Source organism: Oncorhynchus gorbuscha, linkage group LG02, assembly GCF_021184085.1.
Source record: "Oncorhynchus gorbuscha isolate QuinsamMale2020 ecotype Even-year linkage group LG02, OgorEven_v1.0, whole genome shotgun sequence".
NCBI lineage: Eukaryota > Metazoa > Chordata > Actinopteri > Salmoniformes > Salmonidae > Oncorhynchus > Oncorhynchus gorbuscha.
In genome coordinates this window covers 47,278,533-47,300,822 of record NC_060174.1, presented here as the reverse complement: position 1 = coordinate 47,300,822, position 22,290 = coordinate 47,278,533, and the positions used below count along the sequence as shown (strand labels likewise).

Genomic DNA, 22,290 nt, shown 5'->3' with positions numbered 1-22,290 from the left:
ATATAACGGTTATATATCAATGTTTATGTTCATATAGGCTACTAATTATGATGAGTGAATATGCAGCTACCGTGTACATTGACCCCTGTGAACAACCACTGAGGCGCTAACAGTTATTGCGCTAACATCAGCAACCAATCACCTCCCGTCTGAGGTGTAAATTCATATTCATACGTAAGTGGTAATGATACAGTAACCTTCCAATTTCGGAATCATCAGGGTTGATACATTAAGTAGAAATATAAATTAATACATTAGTAGGCGAACTTGTAGGCATATCAACGTTCCGTGGGCTATTCAGCAGTTTAAAAAGCCAGCAGATGCAAATAAAAATGGAAGATGAACTTAATTGTTTATTGCGAAAAATACAGAATATAGCTATTGTGATACTGCTATTTTATTTACAACAAACACTAACATTGCGGCACTTTGGAGTTGGTTGATATAAAACATATAAGTGACTACATTCTACAGTTAAAGTGCATAAATATTTAACATTTATGCTATAGCTCATCAACTGTAATGATCCCTATCCCAATTAGGCCTACTGCATATAAGTATCCATGCACAAGATACACTATTTACTAGTTATTTATACATACTACCACAGTTTTACACCACATATAGAAATACCATAGCACGTATAGAACACGAAAATACAATCACCATCAAGTTAATAAACAATTGCATAACGCTGACTTTTTTCAGATAATTAAAAACAATGTTTTGGTCCTAAAAGTATTCGCCCTTCCTTTTTATTTGGTTAGGATAAATAAATAGCGTGAACTACTTCATAATAAATACAAGTGCTTTAAGCTAAAACTGTGGAAGCTTAGCCACCTCACAACTTGATTTCTCCAGTACCATTTTAAAATCGCATGCCCTATACATAAATAAGAGTTGTTCAAATAAAACAGAAAAACTATAAAAGTCATGAAATAGAATGAAGTGTCAAACGTGGTAGCCTACAGTCCAGACTGCAAAAATCTAATTAAACTGAGCGTTGAGTAGCTTCTCCAAAATGTTTAAAATGTATTCAACTTCGTTTGGCGTTAACTCCTCCAAATCCAGGAGATCCTCGGGAAGAAGCCTTCTGGTTCTAACTTTCTCCCCCCTCTCTGCATTTCGAAGCGAGGCTGTATGGATGTCCCTCAGCTTCATTTGGAGCCAGTCTTGCCTCTCCTGCACGTGCTTGTGTTCCCCAAGGTTGTGCATTAGTTGTACTTCACTAATGGATCTCTTTCTGTAAGAAACAATAAATACTAAGTTATATGTCTTATTTTAAACAGGACATTATTATCATTTGCAAGTAGGCTATAATATGGTATCATGTCATATCCAATCATATTACAATACAATATCATATAGTATATAATATAAAGTTATTCCATAAAGTTATTGTCAGGTTCAAGGTTCAATCCTACATCACTGGTCGTCCTTCAGATTGCGTTGAATAGCATAAAATGCAGAGTGATATGAGTACCACTTTTACGTCCAAACCTCTGATGGGAAACATTTTGATAACCTGTTAAAGTAAGAAAAGAGTTTAGAACATAAACTCATATCTGTAATACATTTGTGTTTGATAAGCAACCACTTTTACTACAAATAAAGTTAAATAGGCTATAGAATTCAACTTTGAACGTAGGATGTCATGCAGACAAAATAATGACAAATTTGATGAAGTTCAACTTGCCTCTTGTGCGATAGGCTCCTCTCTGGAAAGTTGTGATGTGGGGTGCAGAGGTGTAAACCCGGTTTGTAGATCAGCCTATCTGTTATGATTAGGGTAAGTCTCCCAAAGTTCCTTTTATAGCACTCTGCCCATTGATGAGCCGCCTTCATTATTAGTGCTGATGTCACCCCTTGCCTTGATGGGTATAGGCATGCGCATGAAAACACCTCCGCAACTCCGAGCTTTCAGCACCTTTGCCCCGGGATAATTAATTGCGCTGCATTTGAAACTCTGAGCTACTGGGGATAACCCATTTTCAATAGCAAATATTTATAATAGACTACATGGATCAGACTTTCAGTGGTAATGTTTTGTTACTGACATAGGCCTATTGCAACTTTTGGGTGGATACCTAGTATACATTTTTATATTAAATTGGCTTAGTTGGCTTGTCAAATTGTGTACAGCCTAAAGTATATATTTATATTGTATAGCTTTTAAAGTGGACTATACATTTATTGTATATTGTATTAAGTATATATTTTATATTTATTGTAGGCCTATATGACTTGTCAAATTGTGTATATATTGCTTATATTTTATATATTTATTGTATAGATTATCAATATTATGCAATACTTGTATTTCAGTCCTTATGAGTCTAAATAGATGGATGTCGTCATCTCTTGATTTTTTCTGCCAAGACTCAAATGAGAAATTAACAGTAGACACATTATGACTATAGGGAATTATCAAGTTTCCCTGGGATACCAACTATCCACTCACTTTGAATCACTTTTTTTTCTTCTCACTCCGTCTATGACGTCAGAGTAACTTTCAGTGGGCCGGATGGTAATGAGTGAAATGTGACGGGAAAATACCAACGCACTTGGTTGATCATCCAAAGGGCTATGTTTTGGAAAGTTTGAAATGTACAGTTGGCAGCTCTGTGTGCAACATATTTTCACAGTGGGATATCTAGTACGGGAGACCAGGGTTGGTTGCAACACTTTTTACCCACATGTATTTCTCAGCACCATCTTACAATAGTTTTTTTTTTTTTATATTATGAGAAAGAGCAAGGTCTTGGGTTGAAATGGGGACCCTTTTCTCCTCATATCTTCTTCCAACATAAGCCAACAAACACACTGTGTGACAACCAGCCTCATCACAGGGTTGGATGTCACACAGTATGGGATTGGTTGTCACAATGTTTGTTGGTAACCTATTCCTTTTGTAACAGGACATAAAGCAATATAGCAAACAATATTTTTTTAAAGTCAATCCTTTCTTTGATCGAACAATATTCCTAACAAAATTCAGCATTTTATGCCTTGAGAATTACATTTTGAGTAAATTTGTGTGTATGCATGTGTTGGTGTGTGACAGAAAAAAATATGTTTGTGAGAGAGAGGCAACAAAGGGGGCTCTTTATAGCACAAGCACAAAATAACTTAGGATTTATTGTATACCGGCAGTGACAATGTTTGGTAGTGACAAAACCAACCTGACATTTCATGTGACCACACTATAGCTCTCCATTTCCTCTTTTCAACAAACATCCCACTTGGCACAGACATCAATTCAATGTCTATTCCACGTTAATTCATTGAAATCACGTGGAAACAACGTTGATTCAACCAATGTGTGTGTGTGCCCAGTGGGATCATTATTCATGGATACATCCCATTATTCAAACATTTACAAAAAAAATACCAATTCATTTTTTACTTTCACCTATGAAAAACACACACATTCCTCTCACCTCAATGTTTTATCATGCTGACATGAATTGACCAGGTGGATGAGCTCTTTCAAAAGAATTCACACATATCCATCTTAAAATGAGTACACAGTGCCATTTAGATTGGAAGTAATTAGTACTGAGACAACCGACCGTTGAGACAACCAACCCCGGTCTCCCCTAATTCATGACTTAACTCAGAGACATCGTTGCAGTGTTAAAGATTCAAATACAGCTCAGATGGAAACAGAAACCATAAAAGCCTAATAAAATGTTTCATGCTATATAGATTTTTATTTTATTTTTGTAATGCAAGTTCACTCAAATGTAAGCCTACACACATCATTGATTCAACATCTTTGCCTTATATGTCACATTTTCTGTAAGTCATGATAAAATAATACCAATAATTCATAAACGTGGTTGAAAAATCATCTTTAAAGGTCAGTCTATCACATGCATCCAAAACCTGCAGAAACATTTTAAGAAGACCCCCCCACACCCATCCTGTCTGTCCAGTAATTTATGTGCAGTGTCAACTCCCTAACTAATATCAACTCTAGACCCCCTCCATCTTCCAGATGTATGGACAGAAGAAACCCCATTGGTCTTCATCTATCCAACTGATGAGCCACACATCAGCTCTATTGACACATGTTCGCCATATAATAGCCATAAGACATTATAGCCATATGTCAAATCTCTCCCTTTCTGATGCTCCGGAGTCAAGATATCCTGCTGTAGCTACAGGTGTTTAGGATGATCCTTGGGACACAAACAACCCTGTCCTACTTTTATGGGCGCTGGGCGGGCAATTGCACATTAGGTAACCATGAGGGAATCTTTCTAAATGTGGAAGAGGAATGGCTATGTCATGACACAGAGAATACATCCCAGAGAGGAACCAAACAGGTCCGACCTATAGATCTTCCCTCGTGGACTGGTTAGGGTTTCTGTCAAGGCTGCAGGCATGCATGCCCCCAAAAAGAACTTGCTGACAGAGAGCAGGCAGTCCTTGGCGTTATGTGAGGACATAAGCAACTTTCAGGTGCTTCTGGGCAAAGAACATAATATTTGATATTGACTATGGGGGACAAACAATGCAGCTTGGGTGTTGGAAAGTTCTGGAATATGTTTGAAGGTGCACTTTGGTTCATGCAAAGTTGCACGCCTCAAGCAAGTTCAATGCACTCTTCCTTTTAAGAAAATTCTAATCCCTTCATTAGATTGGCATATCCATTTTAGTAAGTTACTTTTTTGTTGACCAAATCAATGTCCTGAACTGCTAATATTGATAATGATGCTTCGAGACTGAAGCTCAATTTGCACAATGCACGTTTTTAATTTACTATCTAATCATTCTATAAAACAAACTTCCCAGGTGGTGGGCAATTAAAGTTGTTTACATACCAGTTCAACAAGATTGATGGCCAAGCTGACATGCGCGTTAAAGATGTTGCCCTCTTACTGGTTTCTCTTGATACTATTATGGACCGCAGCAGGCATGTTTAGATGACACCCACCAAACAAAATGACCTTTGAACTTAGCATGAGATCCTAAACCATGTAGTTCTCATTACCTCATGTTGGTTCAATGCAAGCAATGTCACCGGTGGTATGTGACAGCATTGGGGTGCATGGAAATTCTACCGGGATTAAAGAGAAGGCATTGCTAACGACATCTACCCATACAATAATGACAATCATGACTAGCAGGTGCTTACTTATTAATAATTCAATCAATACAGTAAATGAAATCAGTAATTAGCGTAGCAGTACTATTCATAGATTTCATTTTGGTTTCATAGACTATTAAAAAAAAGCTGGAGGAGCCAGACTTAATGCATAACACCGCAGAGATACTCCTCATAAGTCATCAAAATAGTACATTATGGGTTAGTTTAAATTACACTTCATGATTTATATTGTTTTAATTTTAAAGGATCTATAGATGCATGTTTTGAAAGATTTGCATCATAGCTATGATGGCAAAGTCTGAGTCCAACTGAAATCATACCATACTTAACCGTATGTATTGACATGAGATGATATTGATACCACAGGGAGTGACTATATGAGAATGTATACATGGAACGCACCTGTATGACTCAAAACGCGAAATGGTCATTTGTTAACTGTATGTTGATTAGTATAGCCTACCTTTAGGATTTGCGGTGCAAGGCAAAAGTGTAACCAGGAGAACCTTTCAACGTGAAAATACAGTCACTTATCTCTGACACTACAGACACCACATTCGTCTTGCTCTAGTTAAGTCTGAACCCCCCCCCTCAGATGTGTCCAAGTGACAATGCACTATGATGGGCATCACTGTAACTCACGGCAAGCCAACATCGACTTTGGTTGATGGTCTGCATTCCATCACCTTCTCGGATCCGGTGCTCTCTAGTACTAACTCTAGTCTGCACACGCTTTGAAGCATGTAAAGCAGCCCCCAAAAGTATTTTTTTTGTGTGCAGTAGCATGTGGATAACCTTACACATTAGAGGATGCTTGCGGTTTCTCACCTTCATGGTGGGGGAGAAAGGTTTCATATCACGCATATAAATATAATTCATAGCTTTTTTCTTAAAAAAATATATTTCACCTTTATTTAACCAGGTAGGCAAATTGAGAACAAGTTCTCATTTACAACTGCGACCTGGCCAAGATAAAGCAAAGCAGTTCGACACATACAACAACACAGAGTTGCACATGGAGTAAAACAAACATACAGTCAATAATACAGTAGAAAAAATAAGTCTATATACAATATGATGTGAGCAAATGAGGTGAGATAAGGGAGGTAAAGGCAAAAAAAAGGCCATGGTGGTGAAGTAAATACAATATAGCAACTAAAAACACTGGAATTGTAGATTTGCAGTGGAAGCATGTGCAAAGTAGTAGAAATAGAAATATATATATATATATATATATATATATTTCACCTTTATTTAACCAGGTAGGCTAGTTGAGAACAAGTTCTCATTTACAACTGCGACCTGGCCAAGATAAAGCATAGCAGTGTGAACAGACAACACAGAGTTACACATGGAGTAAACAATAAACAAGTCAATAACACAGTAGAAAAAAGAGGAAAAAAAGAGAGTCTATATACATTGTGTGCAAAAGGCATGGGGAGGTAGGCGAATAATTACAATTTAGCAGATTAACACTGGAGTGATAAATGATCAGATGGTCTTGTGCAGGAAGATATACTGGTGTGCAAAAGAGCCGAAAAGTAAATAAATAAAACAGTATGGGGATGAGGTAGGTAAATTGGGTGGGCTATTTACCGATAGACTATGTACAGCTGCAGCGATCGGTTAGCTGCTCAGATAGCAGATGTTTAAAGTTGGTGAGGGAGATAAAAGTCTCCAACTTCAGTGATTTTTGCAATTCGTTCCAGTCACAGGCAGCAGAGAACTGGAAGGAAAGGCGGCCAAATAAGGTGTTGGCTTTAGATACACCTGCTGGAGCGCGTGCTACGGGTGGGTGTTGCCATCGTGACCAGTGAACTGAGAGAAGTCGGAGCTTTACCTAGCATGGACTTGTAGATGACCTGGAGCCAGTGAGTCTGGCGACGAATATGTAGTGAGGACCAGTCGACTAGAGCATACAGGTCGCAGTGGTGGGTGGTATAAGGTGCTTTAGTAACGAAATGGATGGCACTGTGATAAACTGAATCCAGTTTGCTGAGTAGAGTATTGGAAGCTATCTTGTAGATGACATCGCCGAAGTCGAGGATCGGTAGGATAGTCAGTTTTACTAAGGTAAGTTTGGCGGCGTGAGTGAAGGAGGCTTTGTTGCGGAATAGAAAGCCGACTCTAGATTTGATTTTAGATTGGAGATGTTTGATATGAGTCTGGAAGGAGAGTTTGAAGTCTAGCCAGACACCTAGGTACTTATAGATGCCCACATATTCTAGGTCGGAACCATCCAGGGTGGTGATGCTAGTCGGGTGTGCGGGTGCAGGCAGCGAACGGTTGAAAAGCATGCATAATGGGGTGCAAAGGAGCAAAATAAATAAATAATTAAATACAGTAGGAGAAGAGGTTGTTGTTTGGGCTAAATTATAGATGGGCTATGTACAGGTGCAGTAATCTGTGAGCTGCTCTGACAGATGGTGCTTAAAGCTAGTGAGGGAGATAAGTGTTTCCAGTTTCAGAGATTTTTGTAGTTCGTTCCAGTCATTGGCAGCAGAGAACTGGAAGGAGAGGCGGCCAAAGGAGGAATTTGCTTTGGGGGTGACCAGAGAGATATACCTGCTGGAGCGCGTGCTACAGGTGTTGCTATGGTGACCAGCAAGCTGAGATAAGGGGGGACTTTACCTAGCAGGGTCTTGTAGATGACCTGGAGCCAGTGGGTTTGGCGACGAGTATGAAGCGAGGGCCAGTCAACGAGAGCGTACAAGTCGCAGTGGTGGGTTGTATTTGGGGCTTTGGTGACAAAACGGATGGCACTGTGATCCAATTTATTGAGTAGGGTATTGGAGGCTATTTTGTAAATGACATCGCCGAAGTCGAGGATCGGTAGGATGGTCAGTTTTATGAGGGTATATTTGGCAGCATGAGTGAAGGATGCTTTGTTGTGAAATAGGAAGCCAATTCTAGATTTAACTTTGGATTGGAGATGTTTGATGTGAGTCTGGAAGGAGAGTTTACAGTCTAACCAGACACCAAGATATTTGTAGTTGTCCACATATTCTAAGTCAGAACCATCCAGAGTAGTGATGCTGGACGGGTGGGCAGGTGCAGGCAGCGATCAGTTGAAGAGCATGCATTTAGTTTGACTTGTATATAAGAGCAGTTGGAGGCCATGAAAGGAGAGTTGTATGGCATTGACACTCGTCTGGAGGGTTGTTAACACAGTGTCCAAAGAAGGGCCAGAAGTATACAGAATGGTGTCGTCTGCGTAGAGGTGGATCAGAGACTCGCCAGCAGCAAGAGCGACATCATTGATGTATACAGAGAAGAGAGTCGGCCCAATAATTGAGCGCTGTGGAACCCCCATAGAGACTGCCAGAGGCCCGGACAACAGGCCCTCCGATTTGACACACTGAACTCTATTAGAGAAGTAGTTGGTGAACCAGGGGAGGCAATCATTTGAGAAACCAAGGCTGTCGAGTCTGCCGATGAGGATGTGGTAATTGACAGAGTCGAAAGCCTTGGCCAGGTCAATGAATACGGCGGCACAGTATTGTTTCTTATCGATGGCGGTTTTGATATCGTTTAGGACCTTGAGCGTGGCTGAGGTGCACCCATGACCAGCTCTGAAACCAGATTGCGTAGCGTTGAAGGTGCGGTGGGATTCGAAATGTTCGGTAATCTGTTTGTTGACTTGGCTTTTGAAGACTTTAGAAAGTCAGGGTAGGATAGATATAGGTCTGTAGCAGTTTGGATCAAGAGTGTTCCACCCTTTGAAGAGGGGGTTGACCGCGGCAGATTTCCAATCTTTGGGAATCTCAGACGACATAAAAGAGAGGTTGAACAGGCTAGTAATAGGGGTTGCAACAATTTCGGCAGATAATTTTAGAAAGAGAGGGTCCAGATTGTCTAGCCCGGCTGATTTGTAGGGGTCCAGATTTTGCAGCTCTTTCAGAACATCAGCTGACTGGATTTGGGAGAAGGAGAAATGGGAAAGGCTTGGGCGAGTTGCTGTGGGTGGTGCAGTGCTGTTGACCGGGGTAGGGGTAGCCAGGTGGAAAGCATGGCCAGCCGTAGAAAAATGCTTATTAAAATTCTCAATTATAGTGGATTTATCGGTGGTGACAGAGTTTCCTATCCTCAGTGCAGTGGGAAGCTGGGAGGAGGTGCTCTTATTCTCCATGGACTTTACAGTGTCCCAGAACTTTTTTGAGTTTGTGTTGCATAACAACATTTCTGCTTGAAAAAGCTAGCCTTGGCTTTTCTAACTGCCTGTGTATATTGGTTTCTAACTTCCCTGAAAAGTTGCATATCACGGGGGCTGTTCGATGAGAATGCAGAATGCCACAGGATGTTTTTGTGTTGGTTAAGGGCAGTCAGGTCTGGAGAGAACCAAGGGCCATATCTGTTCCTCGTTCTAAATTTCTTGAATGGGGCATGCTTATTTAAGATGGTGAGGAAGGCATTTTTTTAAATAACCAGGAATCCTCTACAGACGGGATGAGGTCAATATCCTTCCAGAATACCCGGGCCAGGTCGATTAGAAAGGCCTGCTCGCTGAAGTGTTTCAGGGAGCGTTTGACAGTGATGAGTGGAGATCGTTTAACCGCTGACCCATTACGGATGCAGGCAATGAGGCAATGATCGCTGAGATTTTGTTTGAAAACAGAAGAGGTGTATTTAGAGGGCAAGTTGGTTAGGATGACATCTATGAGGGTGCCCGTGTTTACGGCTTTGGGGTGGTACCTGGTAGGTTCATTGATATTTTGTGTGAGATTGAGGGCATTAAGCTTAGATTGTAGGATGGCTGGGGTGTTAAGCATGCCCCAGTTTAGGTTACCTAGCAGCACAAGCTCTGAAGATAGATGGGGGGCAATCAGTTCACATATGGTGTCCAGAGCACAGCTGGGGGCAGAGGGTGGTCTATATGACATACATATATATCTATGGTCAAAAGAGAATTGATGAGAAAAAACGTGTATGAGAATACTCCTTACAGAAGAAATCCAGATATATATGTACATCATATCTGGATTTCTTCTGTTAAGAGTATTCTCATACACGTTTTTTCTCATCAATTCTATTTTGACCAGACCTTTCCCACCAGCTTTGAAGACGCATGCAACTTGATTACATTAATACAGCAAGATAAAATAACATGTTTCCAAGTTACTTCCAAAACAAATATTGTATGCCTGACTCATTGACACTGTGTCGGTTGGAATTGACCAATAAGCCAATCATACTAGCAGTAAAAAAAAGCCTAAATATTAAAGGCCTTATCTGTGGAAGCCATCTGAAATTAAAACAACAGCATGCTGTGTAGATATCTGAATGACGGCAGAGACTTGCTGTGTTTCAGCAGGATTCACGCGTGACTGAGAAGGAAAAACGTTATTCTAAGCACAACATTAGACATTGAACATTTCCACTTCCTTTGACTCAGACTGGGGTTTGGGTCCAACAGCTGAGGGGAAGCCGGCATTTGTTCATTTAGAACGTCAGTACATGACCCTGAAGAAATCGACGGGGCCGGTCCGTACATCTTGGAGGAAAGGCATGGCATTATTGTATGAGATATAGTACAGTACTGTGTACTGGAACTCTGGGTCTCTGTGGTGCCATCTATTAAGGGCCTCGTCCCAATTCATCACAACTGTGAAGCTGTTCGCCACACACTTTACTCTCACATGTCTGAATGATCTATGCGTGTACGACAACAGAAGCGTGTGCATTTTCAAAGGCTATCCCAGGGAAGCACGTGCGTCTCACGGTTCCGTTTGCAGCTGGTCACGGGTTGAGGGCTTTCATGCCAAGTGTTACGCAGAGAACAGGTAGTGGCCGCACCATTACAAGCACCTCCTCAGCAGTCAGCACCTTCACAGCTGATGTAAGTTGCAGAAAGATCCCGCTGGGCTACCTTTGTACCCATAGGATTCCCATGGCAACACAACAGTCTTACCAGATGTGTTCGCAGAGCAAGCCAATGCATGCTTTTGATTCTGAAGACTCATTGAATGATGTCAAATATTTCCCACTGTTTCATCTCGTTTTTTAAATAATTGTCCCTGTCCTAAATTAGTCATGGATGGTCACCGACTGACCAATAGACCCAGACAGCGTGGGCACGTGGAACAAATGAATTGATGGAAGGCATCTGACAATAATGCAGCCCTGACCTTCCCTGTAATTCAGGGATCTAGGTAGAGCTGTAGCATCCGCTGCATATTTCACCACTAACTTGGTAATGGCTCATGAGCACCACAATAAATAGCCTGGTTACAACTACTACTACTTAGACAGTAAGACAAACAGTCTGGTCACATTATATGCTATAGCATTAACAAGCTAGCATATTAGCACATCATATTTTTTTTATAGCAGGGGCCCACTTGTTTGGAGGATCTGATGCTATGAATTATATTATTCCATATCCGGAACCATTGCTGGAGTAGTGAAAAGGCTGTAGCTATATGCTGTGTTTTAACACTTAAGGGGTAAAGTTTGCTTCCAAAAATAAGCAAAGCCCATGGTTTTGACACATTCTTCATTGTACCTCCACAGATAAAGAGAATCCCTTGGGTGTGTTGAACATTTACAGGCAGAAGTAATGTAGCGCTCAGACGAATGGAGCATCAAGAGTGGAAAACAGATGAGAGTCTCTATCTGGAAGTCATCCACACATTAGTCAACCAATCATATGTGCAGTGTCTAAATATGTCAAATACATCCGATTCAAAACAGCCGCAGCCACTGTAAATGTGAATAACGTTACAAAGGCCTCAATGTCAGAAAATGAAATCCCATGTTGTTGACTAAGTGTTGATCTAGATACAATGTGAAAAATACACAAATATTTCTAAACAGTAGCATAAAATCAACAGCAATCCTATCGATAAGAATATGTCTCAACATTCAAGAAGATAAGGAATGTTATTTTCGGACAATGCTATGGCAGTCCTAACTAATAAAAACAGGCAGATTCATTTTGGCATTGCAATACCTAAATCAAACAAGGAGGTCATGGATAACTTAAAAACACAATTACATGTATTGCCATTCATACAATGTACAATTTCTACTACTTGTTAATGGCAGTCAATGGTCAGACACCGTAGCCGACGTGTTGTGTTTACAGAAACAGGGCCTTTAAATCACCCAAACGCCACCAACAAATTCTCGCTAGCAGGTCAGCCAACCGGACGTCAGTGTCAGCCGCCCTAGTGTAAAAACTGGAGCCATCGCTGCCTATTATCTAATCTATGCACCCATTAACACTTCAACAACTATGTTAGTTTCAGATATAAATACTTTCCTTCCATGTTATATTGCAGAGATGTTCCCATGTGTGACCAGGTGGTAGAAAGTCACAGTGTAAGCTGCAGTATTGTTTGTGTTCTACTTTGGTCAAGCAGGATATGAATCAACAGTTTCAGAATATTTGCTCCACTGAACTTGGATCCTTTTCAAACCATAAATGTGGAGCAAACTCAAGAACCTTAATTATTTACTGTACCTCCATTATAATAAAACATATATGGTAAATGTCTGGTTTAATAAAGTATCATTAGATGAATGATGCTAAACAAAAATAGCGTAGTGGATGTAATGTTATTGCACCCCCCTGGCTCTCTAACTACGTCACAGGCACACCAAGTTGTCACCGGAAAGAGGAATTTCCTGAATAACAACCAAAAGCAGTTTTCAATGACTAAGCTTTGCGCCGTACAACGCTAGACGACTACCCTATCAATCTGATCGTACAAAGAGCACATTCTATTTTCACAGAAAATATTCTCAATCACCCTTGATCATGGCTTTTGTTGACTGACATGATCAAGGCCACAGGCAAGAGTTAAGAGAAACGTTTTTTCCCACAATAAAAAGAGAAAGGAGTCCTCCCATTATTGTGAGCAAGGCATTCCGCTCTCAGCCTGTGAAAACAGTAAGCACAGTAGGACTTGAAGGTGACTGACACTATGCTACGAGACTTGATGGAAGCTAGACTGGTGACTCATAAAGGACTGAATTGGTGCAAAAAGGTTACATCTGTATTTAACACCCTGCAGAACACGGAAGGGAAACTGGAAAGGTTGCCTATACAGTACACTGACCATATCAATTTGTAGGGTGATTTAGTATTTGGATATTGTATTAACTTATTATGAAATCTGCACTGAGATCTGCAGTGCATTTGGCAATTATTCAGACCCGTTTACTTTTTCCACATTTTGTTCCGTTACAGCCTTATTCTAAAATGAATTACATCGTTTTTCCCCCTCATCAATCTACACACAATAATACTTAATGACAAAGAAAAAACTGGTTTGTAGAAATGTTAGCAAATGTATAAAAAAATACAAACTGAAATATCCCATTTACATAAGTAATCAGACCCTTTATTCAGTACTTGTTGAAGCACCTTTGGCAGCGATTACAGCCTCGAGTCTTCTTGGGTATGATGCTACAAGCTTGGCACACCTGTACTAGGGGAGTTTATCACATTTTTCTCTGCAGGTCCTCTCAAGCTCTGTCAGGTTGGATGGGGAGTGTCGCTGCACAGCTATTTTCAGGTCTCTCCAGAGATTCTGGCTGGGCCACTCAAGGACATTCAGAGACTTGTCATGAAGCCACTCCTGCATTGTCTTGGCTGTGTGCTTAGGGTCGTTGTCCTGTTGGATGGTGAAACTTCGCCCCAGTCTGAGGTCCTGAGCGCTCGGGAGCAGGTTTTCATCAAGGATCTCTCAGTACTTTGCTCTGTTCATCAATCCCTCGATCCTGACTAGTCTCCCAGTCCCTGCCGCTGAAAAACATCCCAACAGCATGATGCTGCCACCACCATGCCTCACCGTAGGGATGGTATTGGCCAGGTGATGAGCAGTGCCTGGTTTCCTCCAGACATGACACTTGACATTCAGACCAGAGAATCTTGTTTCTCATGGTCTGAGACTCCTGCTTTTTGGCAAACTCCAAGCGGACTGAGATGGTTGTCTTTCTAAAAGGTTCTCCCATCTTCACAGAGGAACTCTGGAGCTCTGTCAGAGTGACCATCGGGTTCTTGGGCACCTCCCTGGCCAAGGCCCTTCTCCCCCTGATTTCTCAGTTTGGCTGGCTGGCCAGCTCTAGGAAGAGTATTGGTGGTTTCAAACTGCTGATTGAGGCCACTGTGTTATTGGGGACCTTCAATGCTGCAGAAATGTGTTCGTACCCTTCCCCAGATCTGTGCCTCTATACAATCCTGTCAATGAGCTCTATGGACAATTCCTTCGACCTCATGGCTTGATTTTTGCTCTGACATGCACTGTCAAGTGTGGTACCTTATATAGACAGGTGAGTAGCTTTCAAAATCATGTCCAATCAATTGAATTTACCACAGGTGGACTCCAAACTTGTAGAAACATCTCAAAGATGATCAATGGAAACAGGATGCACCTGAGCTTAATTTCAGGTCTCATAGTAAAGGGTCTGAATACTTATGTAAATAAGGTATTTATTTATATTTTCTATTATACATTTGCAAATTTCTAAAAACCTGTTTACGCTTTGTCACCATGGGGTATTGTGTGTAAATTGATGAGAATTTGTATTCATTTAATCCAGGCTGTAACATAACAAAATGTTACAGAATGCACTGTATATTGACATCTTCATTATTACAGGGTTTAGACATGGATTTAGAATTTTAGCTGTAACTTCATATCATGTCATCGTAATGCCAAGCTGAGATTGCTTATGGTAGGCCTACTAGTTCCAAACACAGTTATATTACAGACCAGTGTTGTGTAGTCATGGATGCCAAGGGAAGCCAGGTTTCCCCAAAACAATTACCAATATTTTTTTTAAACATTCAATAATTGATCTTTCGTGTCTGTGTTTCATAATTTTCATTCAATTTGCAAGAGGCTGAATGTGTATCAGTTGAGCTAAACTGAGCGAGCCCAACGGTGAATGGTCCTGGCGCACCAAAAAAAGTGTGGAAATCAGCTTGGATTTGGCTTCTCTTCTATCAAATCGCATTGAGAGCATATGCCATTGACAGAACAACTTGAATTGTGGCATATCGTTGTGTTGTTGTCCTCTGGTGGCTAGCTAGCTATCTAAAATAGTGGCTTTCCTAAATTAGCCATGGATGGAGATAGGGATTTGGACTTGTGGTTTTACTTAATTCTCCGTACTGGACAATGATTATTGAGGCGATCCTGATCCAAACATTAATTCATACATTGTTGTGCCCCTGGCCTGAGAGGATGGAAGTTCAATATGTAGATGTAGGAATCTAATATTAACTAACGTTGCCCATGAATTGAAGTGAGGCTAGCGAGAAATAATTTTAGCCAGGTAGCCTAGGACAACAAAAAACAAAAGCGTGTACTTTATGATAGCTCAGTTGGTAGAGCATGGCGCTTGTAACGCCAGGGTAGTGGGTTCAATCCCCGGGTCCACCCATACGTAGAATGTATGCACACATGACTGTAAGTCGCTTTGGATAAAAGCGTCTGCTAAATGGCATATATTATATTATATATTATATACCGTTTCGTCAACATAAAAGAGAGGAGGATGGCATTGGCGTTTCTCTACAAGTAAGGTGTTTCAACATGTTTTTCTAGAATAAATCAGAACCATGGACAGCCTCATCATATTTAGCTTATGTTGATTGGACCAATTCGTTGTTAGTATATTTTCGTTGTCGCTGTATTAGACTAAGCTCCTGTTTTCTTTGCGACTTGCAGTAACTCTCTGTGGTTCTAAATCAATAGTTGTTTAGTGGTCCAGAATAGAATCCGAAACATTCACATGCTTGACCATGCTGTAGGTTATGTAACTGTCTGTTACATGCTATATGCTTTGCGGTCTTCAAAGGACAAGAGGTTGCTGTCAGGTTTTGTGATAAAACAAAGGTGTGGTTGTTGGTGGTGGGGGGGTGCTTGGCTTCCCCAGTGATTTTACCCACGCACTGCTACTGAGACAAACCACCTTAAAATGAATCAGTTTGACACTTTAGATTGGCCAACATTATTCTGGAAATCTAATATTCTCGTTAGGTGACACTATTCTTGAAACCTAATATTCTCGTTAGGTGAATTACCCTATAGCCAAATGTGCAGGTGAGTAATGGGCAAGATTCGCACACAGTAGGTGTGTCACGAGATCAGCCAGTAAATCGCCTTGTCAAATGAAACAGCATGAGCACTAGAAATAAGTGCTCTCTTTGAAGTTTCAGGTGGGCTGGTAGGAGTCTGACAATTCAAGTGTTGGGGCCGGAGGATCACTTGTGGATTGAATTCATCGCCATGATTAATATCATTTCTGAAAACGTTGATTGGTATACATTTCAAAATTCATAATCTCAGTTTTCAAAATTCCGGGCAATTTGGCGTATAGTAGCTTACATTTTTATAGCCTAAACAGTATATTTGTATAGCCTAAACAGCTCGTTGTGTCGTTGTAGTCTGTCTCCTTACTTTGTGAAGATCAACGCCGATAATATTTTCGAAGTTAAGGCTACTATTTTCTAAGTACTAGGCCACTGTAAGAAGTTCCATCATGAATACAAAAAATATTTAATGTTTAATACAGGTGCTGGGTTACATGGTTTAAAGAAAGAATACTAGTAACAGCTCGCCAACATTGGAGGAATAGAAGGTGTCTTTAATATATGGTAAGAATCAAATACATTATTGCTATTGTGGTAAACCGTGGGGTGTTGGGTTGAGCGTGCAGAGATTGACACAGAGACAGGGATGCTTTAGTCCGAAAAACAGCTTAAGACAGAAAATAAATATATCAAAAAATAATGTAGGTTTAGCTTGGTCTCCCTTCCCTCCCGCGGTGTGCCATCGTGCTCCTTTTATTTAGCCTACACGGCTGGTTGGCACTTTCCTCTAATTACCTCCACTTAGTTGTCCGTGTCCCAGCTCCCGTAATCCCAGCAGAGGGAGCCAAAGACGCCTCACGTACCTCCACTCTATGACCATCCCCCGGGGTAGACCTCCTGGGATACCACACTATAATAAAGTCAGAGAATTCTAATTTGATAAACAGCCTAAAAGCATATACAGTTGAAGTCTGAAGTTTACATACACCTTAGTCAAGTACATTTAAACTCAGTTTTTCACAATTCCTGACATATAATCCTAGTAAAAATTCCCTGTTTTAGGTCAGTTAGGATCACCACTTTATTTTAAGAATAATAGTAGAGAGAATGATTTATTTGAGCTTTTATTTATTTCATCACATTCCCAGAGGGTCAGAAGTTTACATACACTCAATTAGTATTTGGTAGCATTTCCTTTAAATTGTTTAAATTTGGTCAAACATTTTGGGTAGCCTTCCACAGGCTTCACACAATACGTTGGGTGAATTTTGGCCCATTCCTCCTGACAGAGCTGGTGTAACTGAGTCAGGTTTGTAGGTCTCTTTGCTCGCACACGCTTTTTCAGTCCTGCCCACACATTTTCTATAGGATTGAGGTCAGGGCTTTGTGATGGCCACTCCAATACCTTGACCTTGTTGTCCTTAAGCCATTTTGCTTGGGGTCATTGTACATTTGACCCATTTGGAACCAAGCTTTAACTTCCTGAATGATGTCTTGAGATGTTGCTTCAATATATCCACATAATTTTCCTTCCTCAGGATGCCATCTATTTTGTGAAGTGCACCAGTCCCTCCAGCAGCATAACATGATGCTGCCACCCCCGTGCTTCACGGTTGGGATGGTGTTCTTCGGCTTGCAAGCATCCACCTTTTTCCTCCAAACATAATGTGCAGTTGCAAACCAGTCTTTCTTTTTTATGGCGGTTTTAGAGCAGTGGCTTCTTCCTTGCTGAGCGGCCTTTCAGATTATGTCGATATAGGACTCGTTTTACTGTGGATATAGATACTTTTGTACCTGTTTCCACCATCATCTTCACAAAGTCCTTTGCTGTTCTGGGATTGATTTGCACTTTTCGCACCAAAGTACATTCATCTCTAGGAGACAGAACACATCTCCTTCCTGAGCAGTATGACGGCTGCGTGGTCCCATAGTGTTTATACTTGCGTACTATTGTTTGTACAGATGAAGTGGTACCTTCAGGCGTTTGGAAATTGATCCCAAGGATGAATCAGACTTGTGGAGGTCGACAATGTCTTTCCTGAGGTCTTCAAGGTTGGCCTCGAAATACAGGTACACCTCCATTTGACTCAAATTATGTCAATTAGCCTTTCAGAAGATTCTAAAGCCATGACATACTTTTCTGGAATTTTCCAAGCTGTTTAAAGGCACAATCAACTTAGTGTATGTAAACTTCTGACCCACTGTAATTGTGATACAGTGAATTATATGTGAAATAATCTGTCTGCAACCAATTGTTGGAAAAATGACTTATGTCATGCACAAAGTAGATGTCCTAACCAACTCCACAATGAGATAGTTTGTTAACAAGAAATCTTTGGAGTGTTTGAAGAACAAGTAAACTGTAAACATTCGACTTCAACTGTACAAATCCATTGTGAGAGGCTACCTCCAGCAGGCCTGGGGTCAATTCCATTTAAATTCCAGTCAATTCAGGATGTACACTGAAATGACACATTTCTTCAATGCTTTTCAATGAGAAAAAATGTGGAATTGGAATTTAGTTTACTTTCTGAATTGACTTGAAAAGGAATTGACCTCAACCCTGACCCCCTGACTATATACATGTAGGTCTATGTAATGGAAATGAAATGATTGTATAATTATATTTTGATGTAAAAATGTCACGAAGATCATTTTCTCAAGACATTCATTCTCTTTTCCAGTGGGAGATGGCTGAAAGAGCGGAGACGGAGCACACAGAATCTGACACATTTTTGAATTTACCCAGGAGACAAAAAAAATTAAAAAGACAAACATCTAAAGAAGGATGAAAATCAGAGGTGAAAGAGCCTGGGATTGAATTTTTTTTTTTTTTTACCAAAAAGTCCAAAGGTAAGCACAAGAAGAACATTTCCCTGGGAAAGCCCTTAGGGTGACAATGACATACACTTTCCTGGGACTTATCAGTGGGAGAGGGACAATAAAATGGGACAGAGTATGGATAGGGACAAAAACAAACTCTCAAATGACTGCTGACGATGCCAACAGTGAGGATCTGTTCATAACTCAGAAGAAATTTAGAGTAGTACCATCTTCAGATCACTCCGGCAGTGGAGGCACAGGTGAAGCTATCGCCACAACAGTGCCCAGACATACCAAGTCACCTCTACAGCCAAAGAGGAGCCACTGTTCTGGAAGTCTACATATGAGGCAGCCACTCAAAGAGAGTACTTCTTTATCTCGGAGACCTCCACATTCCTCAGCTTTCACCAGTCGTGTGGAGCTGCCGAGTGCTCAGAGGAACCTACCGACCTGTCTGGCTAAAATGATGAGAGCAAAGATAGGCCTACATTGCCCATCCTCACCTAGAAAGGTTAATGACAAGGAAACAAGCCTCCCAATTGGCCAGAAGTCAACAGACACAATATCCAGTAAGTAGAATGACACATTCTGGTGTCAGGTTGAGACTGTATGCATCCTTCTTTAAGATGAAGGGCGAGGGGCAGTCTCCAAGACCACATTCTCCCTTGATGAAGCTAACAGTCCAGTAGTGGGAAGAAAACAAAAAAGTAATGTGAAGATCTTCACACCCACACATTCCTTTAGAGGGGACCCAAAGGTTCAACTAAAATGTAAAAAACAATCACATTGTATTAGTGATTGTAATCCACAAGAATACATTTGTTGATAGATGTTCTTGCTCATAGGTTTCCTCTCCAAAGGTTAAGTTCCATTAAAAACATTCATGTATTGAATTTTATGGAAGAAATTGCATGTCACTCATCAAATAAAGTTTATTAATTTGTCATTGAATGTCATTCCATGTATTACTTCCAGAATCATTTGCTGGTTTTGGTAGTGATAATATGCAACACATTCCAAAGCATCCATGATTTCCACTTTAGTACCAATAATCTAAAACGTTTATTTAATATTCACATTCTGCTGTAAAGGTATGTCAAATGTACACTAGTTGTGCCTGAACAGCTTGATTCCCATCCATTTCCATAGATAGAAAAAGACAGACAGGAATGGTTACTGGTAGACTGTAGAAACACACTGCTAGTGCAACCCTGTCAAAAATTATCATCTAATGTCACAGAATAGAAAAGTAAAAATAGGGAGACTATGGGAACCAGTACTGTAAGGGTAGACAGAGAAAACATCTCGACTTTTGGCTTACAAGTTATTTTATACACTGTTCAGGGTCAATATCTTAAGTCTTTGGTGTTTCATGCTGGTTCCACTGGTGTTTCTGGATCGTTTTGAATCAATCTAGCATCTGTGGGGATCATGTTTGGAATTCCATCAATGATTGGGTATGCGATTCCAAGCTCCTCGTTGATGAGTTCATTGGTCTTTTCCTCGTACCTGAGTGAGTGAAGAGTACAACAATTAGCTTGCTTGTTGGCTGGCTATCTAGCTGATGCGTAGCTAACTCTGGCTGAAAAAAGGCGTTGTTTCTGTCTCAGCTAAGCCATGGCAAAACAATAATGTCGTTGGATGAAGTACATTAGTATTGAATTGGCTTTGTATAATAACTCACCTCAGTTGCTTTTTGGATAGTGGACAAACCAGAAATTCGAGCAAGGAAGTGTCAAACGGGAGTGCGTCCTTCACATCTGTCAAATGCCTTGCCGATACAGGCAGAGGTCTTACGCCCCGTAAAAAAATCACATATTTGACAGACGTTTGAAAACGTAGAGTTTCATTACATAATCTTCTTAAAGCATTCTGAAACATGACTGAAGTAGCCCGTAGATGAGCCTTTTAGTGATGTTGTGAACGAAATGACCAACAGGTCAAGCGAATTTGGAAGAACACAGGTAGTAGTATTACTGTAGTGCATCCACAAATGCAGTCCTCAGTCACTCCGCTATTTGATTAAACTGTTCCGTCCTCTAGAAATACAACTGCCCATTTGAGACTTTCAACAGCAAATTGTGAAAATATTAAAAAGCATATTTTCAGAGACAGTGTCAAATTGGCAACAATATTATTATTCACTACTGATGCATGATAATATAGAACATTACAACGTTGACGTTTGACAAGTATTTTACTAACCACGAGATGGCAGCACGAACTCACGAAAGATTTTACTTTTATCACACTGCCCAATTATATTGCGTGATTAATATCCCACAATATCTCCTTATACATGATATGGAAATGAGTCAAGTAGACACCATGTTTACTAACCACGAGATGGCAGCACGAACTCACAAAGGATTTTACTTATCACACTGCCCAACTATATTGTGTGATTAATATCCCACAATATCTCATTATACATGATATGGAAATGAGTCAAGAAGACACCATGTTTCATGCAAATAAATAAATACATCATCACAGGCTTTATTGTTCAAATGCAGCTTTGACAGTTACACAGATGATATCCAAGATGGCATAGCAGTCGGACTTGTGTTTTGTCTTGTCCCGTGTAAATAGTAGTTTTCCTCGCCTTTTCTGTATATATTTCTTATATATTTTAATCACTCTTTCCATCCTAAATATACTTTCCTGCAACCCGCCTCACCCAATGTGGCACTAGCTAGCTGCAACCTGAGTGGCTACTGCTGGTGAACGCCTCTGTCCCGAAGCAAGCACCAGTTAGCCTTGAGCTAGCCTCGAGCTAGGCCCATCTCGAAGAGATGAGGTCTACCAGCTAATTCTTGGGCTACAATACCTATTTTGCCAATTGGCCTGGACCCTTTTTGCCGACACGGAGCCCCGCCTATCCATCACGACTGGTCTGCCGACGTAATCGTCCAAGGAGGTTTCAACTGGCCTTTCTGTTGTAACCGTGCTTCTACACCCGCATTGCTTGTTGTTTGGGGTTTTAGGCTGGGTTTCTGTACAGCACTTTGAGATATCAGCTGATGTACGAAGGGCTAAATAAATACATTTGATTTGATCTGCTATCCCCGGCCCGCTAGGTTTCTGAATCGCCATGTCTCAGGCTCGCCTAGCGTCGTAGCGACTACCGGACGGCTGCCTGACCCACCTATTGTTGCTCATTGGACCCTATGATCACTCGGCTACACATGCCTCTGCCTAATGTCAAAATTCCTTGTCTACTGCTGTTTAGGTTAGTTATTATTGTTTTATTTCACTGTAGAGCCCCCAGCCCCGCCCTACATGCCTTAGATAGCTATTTTGTCCC

The 22,290-nt window shown here is 40.7% G+C and overlaps 1 pseudogene; it reads right to left on the bottom strand.

The window, feature by feature from the left end:
• Window positions 1-19,897: 19,897 nt before the first annotated feature.
• Window positions 19,898-20,287, bottom strand: LOC123992985 (annotated as a pseudogene).
• Between the last annotated feature and the right edge of the window lie 2,003 nt (window positions 20,288-22,290).